Raw genomic sequence first — 14780 nt, 5'->3', positions numbered from 1 at the left:
CTATAGAGGGTGGGGGGCGGTAGCCTCAGGTGCCTGCCACCCTTTGCCCACTCTCTCTTCCACCTTGTCAGGGATGACAACCTGACCCTGGTCCTCCCCTCTGGGGGTCTGTACCCTCCCTGCAGGATCGGCACCCCCAGAGTCCAAAATTGTCAGGGTGCTTGTAGAAGCAGTCCTGCGCAATTATCCCACCAGTGCAGGGATGTTAACTTGCAACTGGTCCTCCAACCTCAAGTCTGTACCTTCAGGTTGGATTAGAGCCTTTCCTCTCCCTGCCCTCCCTTCTGGGGTCCTGCACCACCCCAACTAGGAGTGGCCCCCAGAAGACATAATGGTAGGGGCACTGTTAGCAGTAGCCCCTTCCTCCAGGTCAGAGGGGACACCCTGAACCTGGCCTTCCAATCCAAGGTCTGTATCCTTAGATTGCACTGGGGTCAGGGGTGAGTGTCCCTCTCCCCTGCTCCTACTCTCAGGGTTCTGAATTCCCCTCCCAGGGAGAGTACCCCTTGAAATCACACCAGGGGGGGTGATTGGGCAAACCGCCGCCCCCCCCTTTAGGTCGGTGATTACCCCCTGCACCTAATCCTCCAGTCCAGGGTCTGTACCCACAGACTGGACTACCGCCTGGCAACCCAGGACTTCCTGGGGGGCATACCTACCCCCCACCAGGTCAGAGTTTACCCTCTGAACCTGGTCATCCAACCCAGAGTCACCACCCTGCGGTTGAACCACTGCCTGGTGCACCAGGACTTCCTTGGGAGCACACCTATCCCACCAGGTCAGAGTTTACCCCCTGAACCTGATCATTCAACCCAAAGTCACCACCCTGCGATTGAACCATTGCCTGGCACACCAGGACTTCCAGGGGGGCCCACTTACCCCCCTCAAGGGACACACCGTCCCAAAGGGCCACACAAGAGTCTGGCTGGTGCAGGTCTCCTGACCTCTTCCCATCTGACAGAGTCTGGATTCCCCCCTACCTAGAAATGATTTCACCAAGGTCATTCCTGGGGGGCTCTGCTCTCAGAGCTGACCCCTGACCCTCCAGGTTCTCCACTGGGGTCCGCAACCCCCTTTCATGCCTCTGTCTGGACTTCTGCACCTCCTCACTAGGAGTGGTACTGCCAGACGCCACAACTGGTGGGACCCTGGCTACAGCCGCCCCCTCAAGTTATCCTGACACGGTGGGTTTTCCCTCAACAGATGGCCCTACGGTACAGGCTAGGCTCCCTTCCTGGTGTTCCCTCATGGAACCCTCCAGGACCTGGAACCGGATCTCGGGCACCTTGGGCTTCAGCCCATCCACCATTCCCTCTCCTCTGAGACTGGACATGGGGTCCCTCGCCCATCCCACTACACTGGGACCTACCTGAGACACTGCAATCCTTCCCTACCTCACCTGGTTGGGAAATACCTAGACCACTCCCCTCAGGAGCACCCCAAATGCCTCTTCAGACTCTCTGGTACTCACCTAAAGGTCTACCTCCAGTGTAAGGTCCCTGGGGTCAGAGAACTCACACTACACCTGGTGCTGGCGTAGCTCTGGAAAATAAGGACTAGACATATGCTTTCCAGCAATTACATCACTCAGCCCCTCATACAAATTAACCAAAGTACCCTTCACCCAACCATCCAGTGACTCTGCTTTGAAAAAGCACCCCACATCATCCTCCTGAGACTGGTGAGACAGTACCTGATGTCCCTGACACTCAACCCACACTCTTCTGGGATGTCTTCACACTCCACAACCAGGACTTCTACCTAGGGGGAACCCCTCTCCCTATTACTCTCACCTGGAGTCAGTAGAGTATCCCTCCCACCAGTAAGAATATGACTCCCCACGCCAGTTCCCCAATCCATCTCAGGGACCCTGTGCATCACTGGAGCTACCTCATACCCCTGAACCTCCTTGTGTGTTATAACTCCCTCCTTCAAGTAGGGCACCCCATCTCTGGGCATGTGCACTTCTTCAGCAGCACTGGACATAAGATTTTTGCTGTCACCATCTGAACTGGACTCAGCCTTCATGGCTTCCATTATCAGCTCTTCACAGCTCAGCTCTTGAGCTGCCAACCTTTCTTTTTTTAGGGCTAAGGCTCTCTTCTCCTCAGCCCTCTCAAGCTCTGCATCTAGTTCTTCCAGACTCTGGATTCGAGCTAAGAGCCAATCATCTCTTTCTGTTCCCTCCTCAGGGTCACTGCCCTCCTCCTCAGAGTAATCCTCCTCCTCAGAGTAGTTCTCCTCCTCAGACTCATTAGGTGGTGTTGCCAGACAACGTTTCAACTCATACTGAAACAGGGCTGACTCAAGATCCTCCCTTCTGGATTTCTTGTTCACAGCCAGTCCCCTTTCCATTCAGAATGCTTTAAGCTGCCACTTTTTATACATAAATAGGTGCCAGAAATTGACTTCCATTCTGCAAAGGCTTCGCAACCAAAAACCAGAGTCCAAAAATATTAGCAATATTTCCAGGAGGACATCAGAGAACAAAAAGCAGAATCACAAGGCAAGTAGTATGTGGTCACATAGTGGTCTGAACTCAAACAGTAGTGTACAAGTAATCACTGTATGTCAAGTACAAATACAAGTCCAAATCCCAACCGCTGATCACCAATGTTAGAAATGGGGTCTTTGGTTGACAGTCAGGTTGCCCTCTGTTCAAGCAAGGCCCCTCACTCTAGTCAGGGTAAAAGAGAATCACCCTCAGCTGTCCCTGAGACCTCAAACAACAGGAGGCAAGCTCTAAATCAAGCCCTTGGAGATTTATTCTCAAGATGGAAGGCACAAAAAGTCCAGGCTTTGCCCTCTTACTCTGGCAGAAGCAGCAACTGCAGGATAGCTCCTCAAAGTACAGTCACAGGCAGGGCAGCACTTCAGCTCTTCTCCAGGCAGAGGTTCCTCTTATTTCCAGAAGTGTTTCTAAAGTCTGTGGTTTTGGGTGCCCTTCTTATACCCAATTTCTCCTTTGAAGTAGGCCTACTTCAAAGTAAAGTCTCTTTTGAATGTGAAATCCTGCCTTGCCCAGGCCAGGCCTCAGACACTCACCAGGTGGTCGGAGACTGCATTGTGTGAGGACAGGCACAGCCCTTTCAGGTGTAAGTGACCACTCCTTCCCTCCCTCCTAGCACAGATGGCTCATCATGATATGCAGGCTACATCCCAGCTCCCCTTGTGTCACTGTCTAGTGTGAGGTGCAACCAGCCCAACTGTCAAACTGACCCAGACAGGGAATCCACAAGCAGGCAGAGTCACAGAAATGGTATAAGCAAGAAAATGCTAACTTTCTAAAAGTGGCATTTTCAAACACACAATCATAAAATCAACTTTACTAGAAGATGTATTTTTATATTGTGAGCTCAGAGACCCCAAACTCCACATGTCTATCTGCTCCCAAAGGGAATCTACACTTTTAATCAGGTTTAAAGGTAGCCCCCATGTTAACCTATGAGAGAGACAGGCCTTCCAACAGTGAAAAACGAATTTAGCAATATTTCACTGTCAGGACATATAAAACACATTACTGTATGTCCTACCTTAACCGTACACTTCACCCTGCCATTGGGGCTAACTAGGGCCTACCTCAGGGGTGTCTGACATATAAGAAAAGGGAAGGTTTAGGCCTGGCAAGTGGGTACACTTGCCAAGTCGAATTTACAGTTAAAACTGCACACACAGACACTGCAATGGCAGATCTGAGACATGAATACAGAGCTACTTATGTGGGTGGCACAACCAGTGCTGCAGGCCCTCTAGCAGCATTCAGTTTACAGGCCCTGGCACCTCTAGTGCACCTTACTAGGGACTAGTAAGTCAAATATGCCAATCATGGATAAACCAATCAACAGTACAATTTACACAGAGAGCATATGCACTTCAGCACTGGTTAGCAGTGGTAAAGTGCTCAGAGTTCAAAAGCCAACAGCAACAGGTCAGAAAAAATAGGAGGCAGGAGGCAAAAAGATTGGTGATGACCCTGCATAAGCAAACAAGTCCAACAAACAATAAACTGCAAAGCAAAGGAATAAATGGAAAATCTTTGACATAAAATAATGCATATGTTCACAAGCTACATGATTCAAACAAACATGCATGCATATCCTTTTTAACAAGAATTATGGATAAGATGGGGTTGAAATCTCAGCCCTGTGAAACATAGTCTACAGTAATACATCAACACTATCTTAGATTTCAATGTTTGAGCTTCTTCTGCTGCAGGAACACGTCAACTCTTTAAAGAAGGTCCAGCTATTGTGTTTCCTCTTTCAAAGGCAACTAGGAAACTGTATACCTTACATATCTTCTGCAAATATATCCCTTGTATACATGGAAAAATCAGCAACCAAAGGGGCATAAATCTCATATTATGTCAGTAATATATAAATAATGCATACTGTAAACAATAGTTACCTCAGCCCCACAAGGTGCATTTGAGGTGCTATCAAATCAATGAGAGTTCAAGCCCTGCATTTATTATCTGTTGTAAAGAAAAAAGTGTGCAAATTCAACCACACAATACAAGTACTGCAAAACATATTTACCTAAATGATTGCAAATCGTTAGAAATTGGTTCTCTAGTTAGCAGAGACATGATCCTTGCTGGAGCAGGGATAACAGTTCTAGTCAGGGTAAGCCACAACACAACCTTTATTATCCTGTGCTCACCATCCAGTAGCATGGCACAGAGCAGGCAGCTTAACTTAGAAGGAAATGTGTAAAGTATTTGTGCAATAACTCATACAGTAACGCAATGAACACATCACAAAACGTACTCCACACCAGTTTAGGAAAATATATAATATTTATCTGAATAAAACAAGACCAAAATGACCAAAAATGCAATATGCACAAGTCAAGATATTGCTTTTTAGGTGTTCAAGTAAGTCTTAATTCATAGGAATCAATGGATGGATCTTTTTAGCACAAAGTACCTGGGATGTATCAAAAACAATGACGCTTCAGTCTGCAAAGGAGGGGAGTTGTCGGAAAGTAAAGAGATGTGTTGATTTTTCCAGCAAGGTAGAGTTGATGCATCAATTCTTTCCTCAAATGCAAGGTGATGCGTCAATTCCCCGGCACGCAGCCTTAGTTCCTTACTGTGATGTGGGGTTTGATGACAAATTTGATGCCCAGGGATGATGCATGTAAAATCCAAATGCACTGTGATGATGAAATGGGTCCTGTGTTGATTCTGCAGGCACTGGTTCAGTTTTTCAGCTGTGAGACAGCTGCTGCATCGATTTTGCAGGTGTTGCCTAGATTTTTTGCAGCATGGTGGATTTTCTCTCTTAGGTGAAATCTTTGATGGCCCTGAGACTGCTTAACAGAAGGCAAGCTAACAAGCTCTTGGAGATCCCTTGTGGGGGCGGGGGACAAAGTCCTTCCAGTAGAGTCAGGGAGCATCAGGGCAACAAGAAGGAGAGCAGTCCTTCCTGAAAAGCAGTCCAGATGGATCCTTTGGGCAGCACTGCAGTCCTTCTGACAGAGTCCAGTTGTAGGTCCAGAAGTGTTTGATTTGAGAAGGTCACTGATCCAGTGTATTTATACCCAGGTGTGTCTTTGAAGTGGAGGAGACTTCATAGAGTGGTTTCGAAGTGCACCAGTTCCCTTTTCAACCCATCCCTGCCTTTCCAGGAGATCTGTGGGGCATTATTAGCCCTTTGTGTGGGGTCAGGCCACTAGTCTTTGAATTGTAAGTGAGAGCCCCTCCACCCTTTCTGCCCAGAAAGACCCATCAGTATGCACATGAATGTAGATGCAGCTGAGTTTCCTGTGTTTATGGCTATCTGGGTGGAAAGCTCAAGGGGAGCTGTCAACCAGCACAGACTAGAATTGGGGACATGCTAAAAGGCGCAAAGAGCAGTAAGGGTAGAGAAATGAAGACTTTCTAAAAGTTGCATTTCTCAAATAGTAATGTTAAATCCAAAATCACCAGTAAGCAGGATTCCTCACTGCCATTCCAACCATACCAAACATAACAATGGCACTCCTTTCAGATCAGAAATTACCACATAAAACTATATAAGGAAATTTCCAATGCTGGCCTATGAGAGAAGCAGGCTTCACATTAGTGAAAAATGGCTTTGGCTGTTTTCTTTTCACTGCCAGGACAAACAAAACTTACGAGAACATGTACTGCCTTTTACTTACATAGCACCCTGCCCTATGGGTTACCTAGGGCCTTCCTTAGTGGTGACATATGTAATGAAAGAGGAATTTAAGGCTTGGCAAGTTGGTTTAAATGCCAAGTCAAAGTCATAATGAAACTGCGCACACAGGCCTTGCAATGGCAGGTCTGAGACATGGTTAAGGGGCTACTTATGTCAGTGACACAATCAGTGTTGCAGGCCTACTAGAAGCATTTAATTTAACGGCCCTGGGGACATCTGGTGCAATTTACTAGGGACTTATAGGTAAATTAAATATGCCAATTGCGAGGGAGCCAATGTTACTGTGTTTAGGGGAGACAGCATAAGCACTTTAGCACTCATCAGAAGTGGTAAAGTAAGCAGAGTGCTAAAACCAGCAAAAGCAAGATCGGAAAAATAGAGGGAGGCAGGCACAAATTTGGGGGAAGACACCCGAAGGATGTCAGATTTAACACAAATGATGCCTCATTAGAGTCAGGACTGAGGACCAATAATGTTGCCAAAATACCCAGAATATGACACCTACAGTTCTGAAACAGGAGAGAGTTGTAATGCAAGCCAGTGCAGGTGCTGCAGTGTAAAGGGGCCACCACCCTTCAGGGGGTCCCTTTCAGACTAGGCCTATGAATGTCAGTGACAGATGGAAATCTCAGGATCCCTTGTCACATTATGCTGAGCCCCCAGAAGTTTGCATTATGCCACTAAAACAGAGATTTACAAGTGTGCAGAAACTTTGTTAACAGTGGATGCCATGCATACGAAGGAAGGTTCCTGATTTTTTAGCTACATTTGAGTAAAAACTGCACAAACTCACTAGTAATGACATATTGAAGAAAGACATAAAACACACAGTCAACTTCACTAGGGTACAGGAACAGAAGATCCAGGTTTATGGCATCACTACTCTGGCTTGGAAGTCTGTCCAACAAAATATTTGAAAACATAACCTGTGAAAATCTACAAAATACCCTTGTCAGAACCCCTTTCAGAGGGTCACGGGGGAAGCAGGACATACTGGGCCCAACAATGATGGTTGAGGTCTTTTACTACTGATGTCCCAGTGCCCAACCTACTTTGGAGCCCACTCAGACGGGTCAAGTATGCCTTCTGCACTTGACTCTCAGTGGTTGCTGTGGTCGATCACACAAGGCTCCCTCTGGGGTGATGTAGATACAGGTCCAGTAGATTGGACTCATAACTCAAAGTGCACTCAGTACACACACTAAATCAATGTCCAGCCAAATACTTACTTGTATAAGAAAAAGTAGTATTACATTTTAAAGATGAGTGACTGGAGATTGCTCGGGCAGCATTCCAGTCCAGGGGTTTTAACCACCACACCATGCTATGCATTATATAACTTGTCAAACTAATCTAGTTTATTTGGATTGGGGTGAGAAAAATGACATACTAGTCTCATGGAGAGCCCCCTACTAGTATAAGGGTGTTTAAAGGTTACAATCTTTAGTTTATATATACTCTTAGACCAGATCCAAACTCAAATTATGTTGATTTAGTCATCCAAGCTTTTAATATATATATATATATATATATATATATATATATATATATATATATATTATTTAAAGATGAGTGACTGGAGATTGCTTGGGGAGCATTCCAGTCCATGGTTTTTGACCACCATACCATTCTAGGCAGAGGACCGCTTTTTGCATTGTTTTCTTCAGAGACAACAGTATTTCAAGAATTATTTGAGAAGAACTGACAACCTTTCAGTGGTAACAGAAGGTAAATTTAAAAGTTCCAGCATATATTCATGTGACACTTTATTTATTAAGGCAAAATAGTGATAAAACAGTAGACAATAAGAACTCACCTTCAGAACATGAGAAGTGTTTTTCTAGTACGACGGTCAGCAGATCCACCACGTAAAACACTTGCTTTGCCTACCTTGGCTCCTAAGTGCAGAGCAAATCTCTGTTGCACCTATGGGACAAAAAAGAACACAACGAAAAGCTCAAGTAAAGAGTCAAGAAAAAATGATATGTTAAAAATATAACCCTATCTAGTACAAACCAATGTACAAAGCAGTTTGTAATCTAATTATTCAGGAACACAAAGACTTTCATCAACAATTTGGTGCAAAGCTTCCCACCCCTACATTCTATGTTCTAGCTAACAGCAAAACTACTACTAACAATGCCCTTCACAATCCCAGTCCCACTCACAATAGTAGGGTGACATTGAGTGTCATGTACATTGTAAGTGGCTGGCCTGACTTATAGTGGGTACCTTGTGGTACTTACACCTTGTGCCAGGTCCAGTTATCCCTTATTAGTAGATTAGTAGTGTTCTAGGAGCTCAGGCTGATAGAGGTAGCTATAGCAGAGCAGCTTAGCTGAACTAGGAGACATGCAAAGCTCCTACAATATTACTTATATCACATAGCACTATATCATAAGAAACACAATACTCAGAGTTACTAAAAATAAAGGTACTTTATTTTAGTGACAATATGCCAAAAGTATCTCAGAGTATATACTCCCTTAGGAGGTAAGTAATATACACAAAATATACACACAAACCAAATCAGGTAAGTAAAACACTTAGAAATGTAGAACACAATAGAATGCAATAGGAGACAATAGGCCTAGGGCAACACAATTGTCCACTCCAAAAGTGGAATGTGAACCACAAATGGACCCCAGGCCTAGTGTAGTGTGTAGAGGGTCACTGGGAGTGTAAGAAAACACTAAGGGTGTCCTAGCTACCCCACCCTAAGACCTTGAAAAGTAGGAGTAAAATTACCCTACTACCCCAGAAAGACAGTAAAGTCGAGATAGGGGCTCCTGCAAAGGCAACAACTGACTGTAAAGCACTGAAGATGGATTCCTGGACCTGAGGACCTGCAAAGGGAGGGGACCAAGTCCAAGAGTCACGCAAGTGTCCGGGGGGCAGGAGCCCACTAAACCCCGGATGAAGGTGCAAAAGGGCTGCCTCTGGGTGGAAGAAGTCAAAGATTCTGCAACAACAGAAGGTGCCAGGAACTTCTCCTTTGGTCAAAAGATGTACCATAGCATGCTGGAGGATGCAGAGTTGTTTCCACGCAGAAAGACTGTAAACAAGCCTTGCTAGCTGCAAGAGTTGCGGTTGAAGATTTTGGGTACTGCCAGAGCCCAGGAAGGATCAGGAGGTTGCCCCTTGGAGGAGGAGACAGAGGGGTCGCTCAGCAACAGAGAGAGCCCATGAAGAAGCAGGCAGCACCCACAGAGGCACTTGAACAGGTGTTCAAGAAATCTGAGCATGGCAGTAGTCTCAGCACAACAAAGGAGGGTCCCGCGAAGTCAGTGGTCAACTCAGCGAGTTGAGCAATGCAGGACTGAGTGCTGGGGACCTGGCCTAGGAGGTACATGAAGGAATCCTTGCAAAAGTGCACAGAAGCATTAGCAGCTGCAGATCGCGCAGTACACAGGATTAATGTCTGGCATGGGGAGGCATGGACTTACCTCCACAAAACTTGGACAGAAGGACCACTGGACTGTCGGGTCACTTGGATCCAACTCCTGTGTTCCAGGGACCATGCTCGTCAAGATGAGAGGGGACCCAGAGGACCAGTGATGCAGAAATTTGGTGCCTGCGTTAGCAGGGGGCGATTCCATCGACCCAAGGGAGATTTCTTCTTGGCTTCCAGTGCAGGGTGAAGGCAGACAGCCCTCAGAGCATGCACCACCAGGAAACAGTCGAGAAAGCCGGCAGGATTAGGCTCTACAATGTTGCTGGTAGTCTTCTTGCTACTTTGTTGCAGTTTTGCAGGTGTCCTGGAGTAGTCAGCGATCGATCCTTGGCAGAAGTCAAAGAGAGCAGTGCAGAGGAAATCTGGTGAGCTCTTGCATTCGTGATCTAAAGGGGAATCCACAGGAGGGACCCTAAATAGCCCTCAGAGGAGGATTGGCTACCTAACTATTTAAGAGCCTATCAGGAGGGGTCGCTGACGTCATTTGCTGGCACTGGCCATTCCGAGGTCCCCATTGTGCCCTCACACCTCTGCATTCAAGATTGCAGAGGTCTGGGACACACTGGAGGACTCCTGGGCACCACCCCTGGGATGGTGATGGACAGGAGAATGGTCACTCCCCTTTCCTTTGTCCAGTTTCATGCCAGAGCAGGGACTGGGGGCTCCCTGAACTGGCTACTCCTCTCAGGCCCTTAACACCTATTTCCAAAGGGAGAGGGTGTAACAGAGGAAATCCTTTGTTCTGCCTTCCTGGGCTACCCAGACCCCAGGAGGGCAGAAACCTGTCTGAAGGTTGGCAGCAGCGGTAGCTGCAGAGAAAACCCCAGAGAGCTAGTTTGGCAGTACCCGGTGTCGATGCTGGAGCCCCGGAGATGCATGGGATTGGCACAATAATATCAGATTTGGCGTGGGGGGTCAATTCCACGATCTTAGACTTGTGACATGGCCATGTTTGGAGTCACCATTGTGAAGCTACATATAGGTATTGACCTATATGTAATTCACGCGTGTAATGGTGTCCCCGCACTCACAAAGTCCGGGGACTTTGCCCTGAACAATGGGGGGGGGCACCTTGGCTAGTGCCAGGGTGCCCTCACACTTAGTAACTTTGCATCTAAGCTTCACTCAGTGAGGTTTAGACATATAGGTGACTTATAAGTTACTTAAGTGCAGTGTAAAATGGCTGTGAAATAACGTGGATGTTATTTCATTCAGGCTGCAGTGGCAGTCCTTTGTAAGAATTGTCTGAGCTCCCTATGGGTGGCAAAAGAAATGCTGCAGCCCATAGGGATCTCCTGGAACCCCAATACCCTGGGCACCTAATTACCCAAAGCTAGGGAATTATAAGGGTGTTCCAGTGTGCCAATCAGAATTGGTAAAATTAGTCACTAGCCTGCAGTGACGATTTTAAAAGCAGAGAGAGCATAAACACTGAGGTTCTGGTTACCAGAGCCTCAGTGATACAGTTAGGCACCACGCAGGGAACACATACAGGCCACAAACTTATGAGCACTGGCTAGTAGGATCCCAGTGACACTTATCAAACACACTGACAACATAGGGTTTCTACTATGAGCACTGGGGCCTTGGCTAGCAGGATCCCAGTGAGACAGTGATACAGTAAAAACGCCCTGACATATACTCACAAACATGCCAAAAGTGGGGGTAACAAGGCTAGAAAGAGGCTACCTTCCTACATACATTTAATGTCTTAATGTATTTATTCACAGTAGTAGTCACAGTATTGAAAAATTGCAAAATCTGCTTAAGAAATTTGATAGGGATGGGCTGGACCCTCCTTGAAAACCTTCTGTTTTTTACTACAGATACAGCAAAAAATACTGCTTAATTGTATTATAATTTCTTAAAAGGGGAGTGCTTAAATCCTTCCATAAGAGCCTTTTCCAAGAGCACAACGCCTTATACTGCACATACCATAACTTGTGTTATTGCCATCAGCAGCATCCAACAAAATCTATAGATAGTGGTGTCTGTGAAACACAATGTCCTGCAAGCTTTTTGCTCTTTGATAGTCTGAAAGCCTGGGCTCAATATCCTGTTATGACAGTGTCTATGTGGGCAGAGTCCTTACTGAACTGAAACAGGGGCATTTCTTGTTTGATTGGCGAATGAAAGACCTCAGTGAAGAGGTGGACATAAATGGCTTGAAGCTGTAAAGCTTTGGGGATCCCTGGCACATGCCATCACTTGAACACTGAAGTGTGTTGCCCTCTCTGAGATAGGCATGGAAGCAGTGGCACCATAGAGCTTATACTGAGAAAGTGAGAAAGGATGAAAGCATAAAGTGGTTGCCCATACTTTCTGTACATCACAGATTAAAGCTCCTGAGGAGAGGCCCCTGGGCTACAGTGGTAACTGTGCACTAAGTGGTTCTGGGCTCCACTTCATGACAACACTTCACTGTATTATAGCTCTTCTAGTGCTTTTGTACCTTTTTATTGAAGGGAGGGAACTGCATCATTCGTGCATTGCATCATTGCAAGAGTAGTGTGGTACTGCCAGAAGCTTGGAATACGGTGTCTTTGTCCATATTGTTCAGTAGATTGAAGAAAACAGTCATTGGAGGTGGGGAGCACCTGGTTTCGAGGGAAGAACAGGGATCCATGTTGAAGCAACTGAACCATGCCTTAGCAGCTAGACATCACACTTAAGGATCAGGGTGTTAGTCTTGTTGTTCACAACCACAATGCAGATGGTGATACAACAGCCACAGGTCACTTCACATTCAGAGGGCATATCAAAGGCAATAAATGTGCATTCTCTTGCAATCACCCTATAATGCTCTATATGTAATAAAAGTTAAACCAGACTTTGCATTAAATATCTACTCCTCCTCACGACATGTGTAACACTGGAGAAAATATTTATTTTCTCCAAGATTTCCAAACTTTGCATGTGTGCGGTACTGCACTGCACCCATAAAGACTAGAAACAGTTTTAAAGTATGTCTAGAGTTAGAACTTTGTTACTGGAAGGGAGTCATTTAAGTACAAAAACCATGCCAGAGTCCAGCAGGAGGGCTCACCCTTGTCCAGTTGCAGGTCGAGGCAGGTCCACTTGCGCAGGCCAGCTAGGCAGCTGCAGGGAGATTGTTGTGTCACTGTAGCTCACACAGGAGGTCAGCCAACTGATCTTTGGAGTCACTTTGGGTGGCCTCTAATGGAGGCAAGAAAGTCCAATCTTCCTTCTGAGTCAACACAGTTGTGCCTCAAGCAGCAGGGGAGTCCTTCCTCTGAATTCTTTATAGGCCCAGGAATGTTCTTAAGAGTGCCTGTGGAGTTCCAATATTTATACGTGGTGCCAGCGTTTGTGTGTGTTGGGGGGAGCTCCATGTCTTATGCCCAACACTCATTCTGGGAAGTTCTTTCCCCTTCCCATCAAGGCTCTGAACTGTCTGAGGTGACTAAAGGCAGGGCAGGCCTGGCACGAGGTTTCTTTGTGTGTGGTGTGGGCAAAGCTCTTTGGAGTGTAAGTGGGCTTGGTACAGCTCCTCCACAGTCATCCTGTAAGGATGTCCCATCCTGTCTGCACTTAAGCTCCCTTTTGTCTCACTTACTGGAAGTAATACACAAATCATAACGACAGTGCAATTAACAGTCATATGACTCAGGAAACTGGCAGAAGTCACAGTTGATCAGAAGAAAATGTCAACTTTCTAAAAAGTGGCACTCTCAAAATTGTAATTTAAAATTTGACTTTGCCTTTAAAGAGGATTTTACATTACAATTCCTTTGAGTGTAAACAGCATATCTCCATCTGCTCCCAATCTAAAATTAGCACTTATTGTAATGTAATAAGATATAATATTGCTGGTCTATGAGAGAGAAAGACTTGCAACTGTGAAACAAACAACTTTAGGAGTTTTTCACTTCCAAGACATGTACACTTAAAAAGCACGTCCTACTTTTTAATTACCATGCACCCTACCATGTGGGCTGTTTAGGGTCGACCACAAGGGTAACATAGGAATTAAAAAGCAAGGTTTATGCCTGGAAGAGGGTTTATGTTGCAGGTTAAAATGGCAGTATTAAACTGTATACAGGTTGCAATGGCAGTCCTGACAGAACTACTTTAGTGACTGGAACAATAAGTGCTGCAGACCCCCTAGAAGTATTTAGTTTACAATCCCTGGGTTCCTGTAGTACCATTTACTGGAGACTTAAAAACAGCTTAAACCTGATTGGTACATTTATTTATGTGTATCATGTTTACAGAGAGAGCATAAGCACTTTGCCACTGGTTAGCAGGGAAAACGAGCACAGAGTCCTAAAGCCAACAAAACAAGTTCTGCAAAGGAAGACAAAATTCGGAAGTGACCCTGAAAAAAGGGCGATGTCCAACATTAGTCACATGTAAAACGACTACTACTGAATTACTTACTTGCAGTAAAATTCAGGTTTTATCACCAGTATTATATTTTCTGTTGCTGCCAGCTATGGGCTATCTGCTACCAAGGAAGAGCTACAGCAGCAGGTGCTTGCAGTGGCAAGAGGGAAGCATGGACACAAGGCTTGTCAGATATAACCACAGCAAACTGCCACCCTCCTCCTTTCTGGGACAAGAAAGTTTCAAATTCAGGCAGGATTTCTGACATCCTCTTTCATGAACACTGCATCAATGATCATGGTACCAGAGGAACCAGAAGCACATGGAGTGAGAGATGGGTTTAGGCATCTGGTGTTTCATGCAATGGCAGCATGGAAAGGTCTGGCACTGACCGTACCTAGGGGAGTCTCTGCATCATCCTTTTGACTTGGTTGCTTGAGTACCCAGAAATATAATCAGCAAAGGAACAGTGCAGGTTATGATATCCTGCATATCAACCTACATTTCATAATACAGAACACCTCCTAAACACAAAACATGTCTCTCTACATGATGACTCCTTTCAACAAGAAACTTTAGTACTGTGAATAAACTCCCATTCAGCACCATGCATGTAGGTCAAAGGCATGTAGGTGCTCCATAAACAGCCACATATTTCTTCTCCAATGCCTGTGTGCTAGAACAATGGACCACAAAAAGCTGGGCAGAAATGATAACAGGAGTCCTCCTTGTGAGCCCTGTCACACTAAAGATGCAACTCCTTTTTCAGTAACTTGAGAAAGATGCTCCAAAAATAGGATGATTTCTACAAA

Source organism: Pleurodeles waltl, chromosome 10 (assembly GCF_031143425.1).
Source record: "Pleurodeles waltl isolate 20211129_DDA chromosome 10, aPleWal1.hap1.20221129, whole genome shotgun sequence".
In the NCBI taxonomy this organism is placed as follows: Eukaryota; Metazoa; Chordata; class Amphibia; order Caudata; family Salamandridae; genus Pleurodeles; species Pleurodeles waltl.
The sequence above is the reverse complement of the archived record's forward strand: the minus strand, read 5'-3'. Positions refer to the sequence as shown.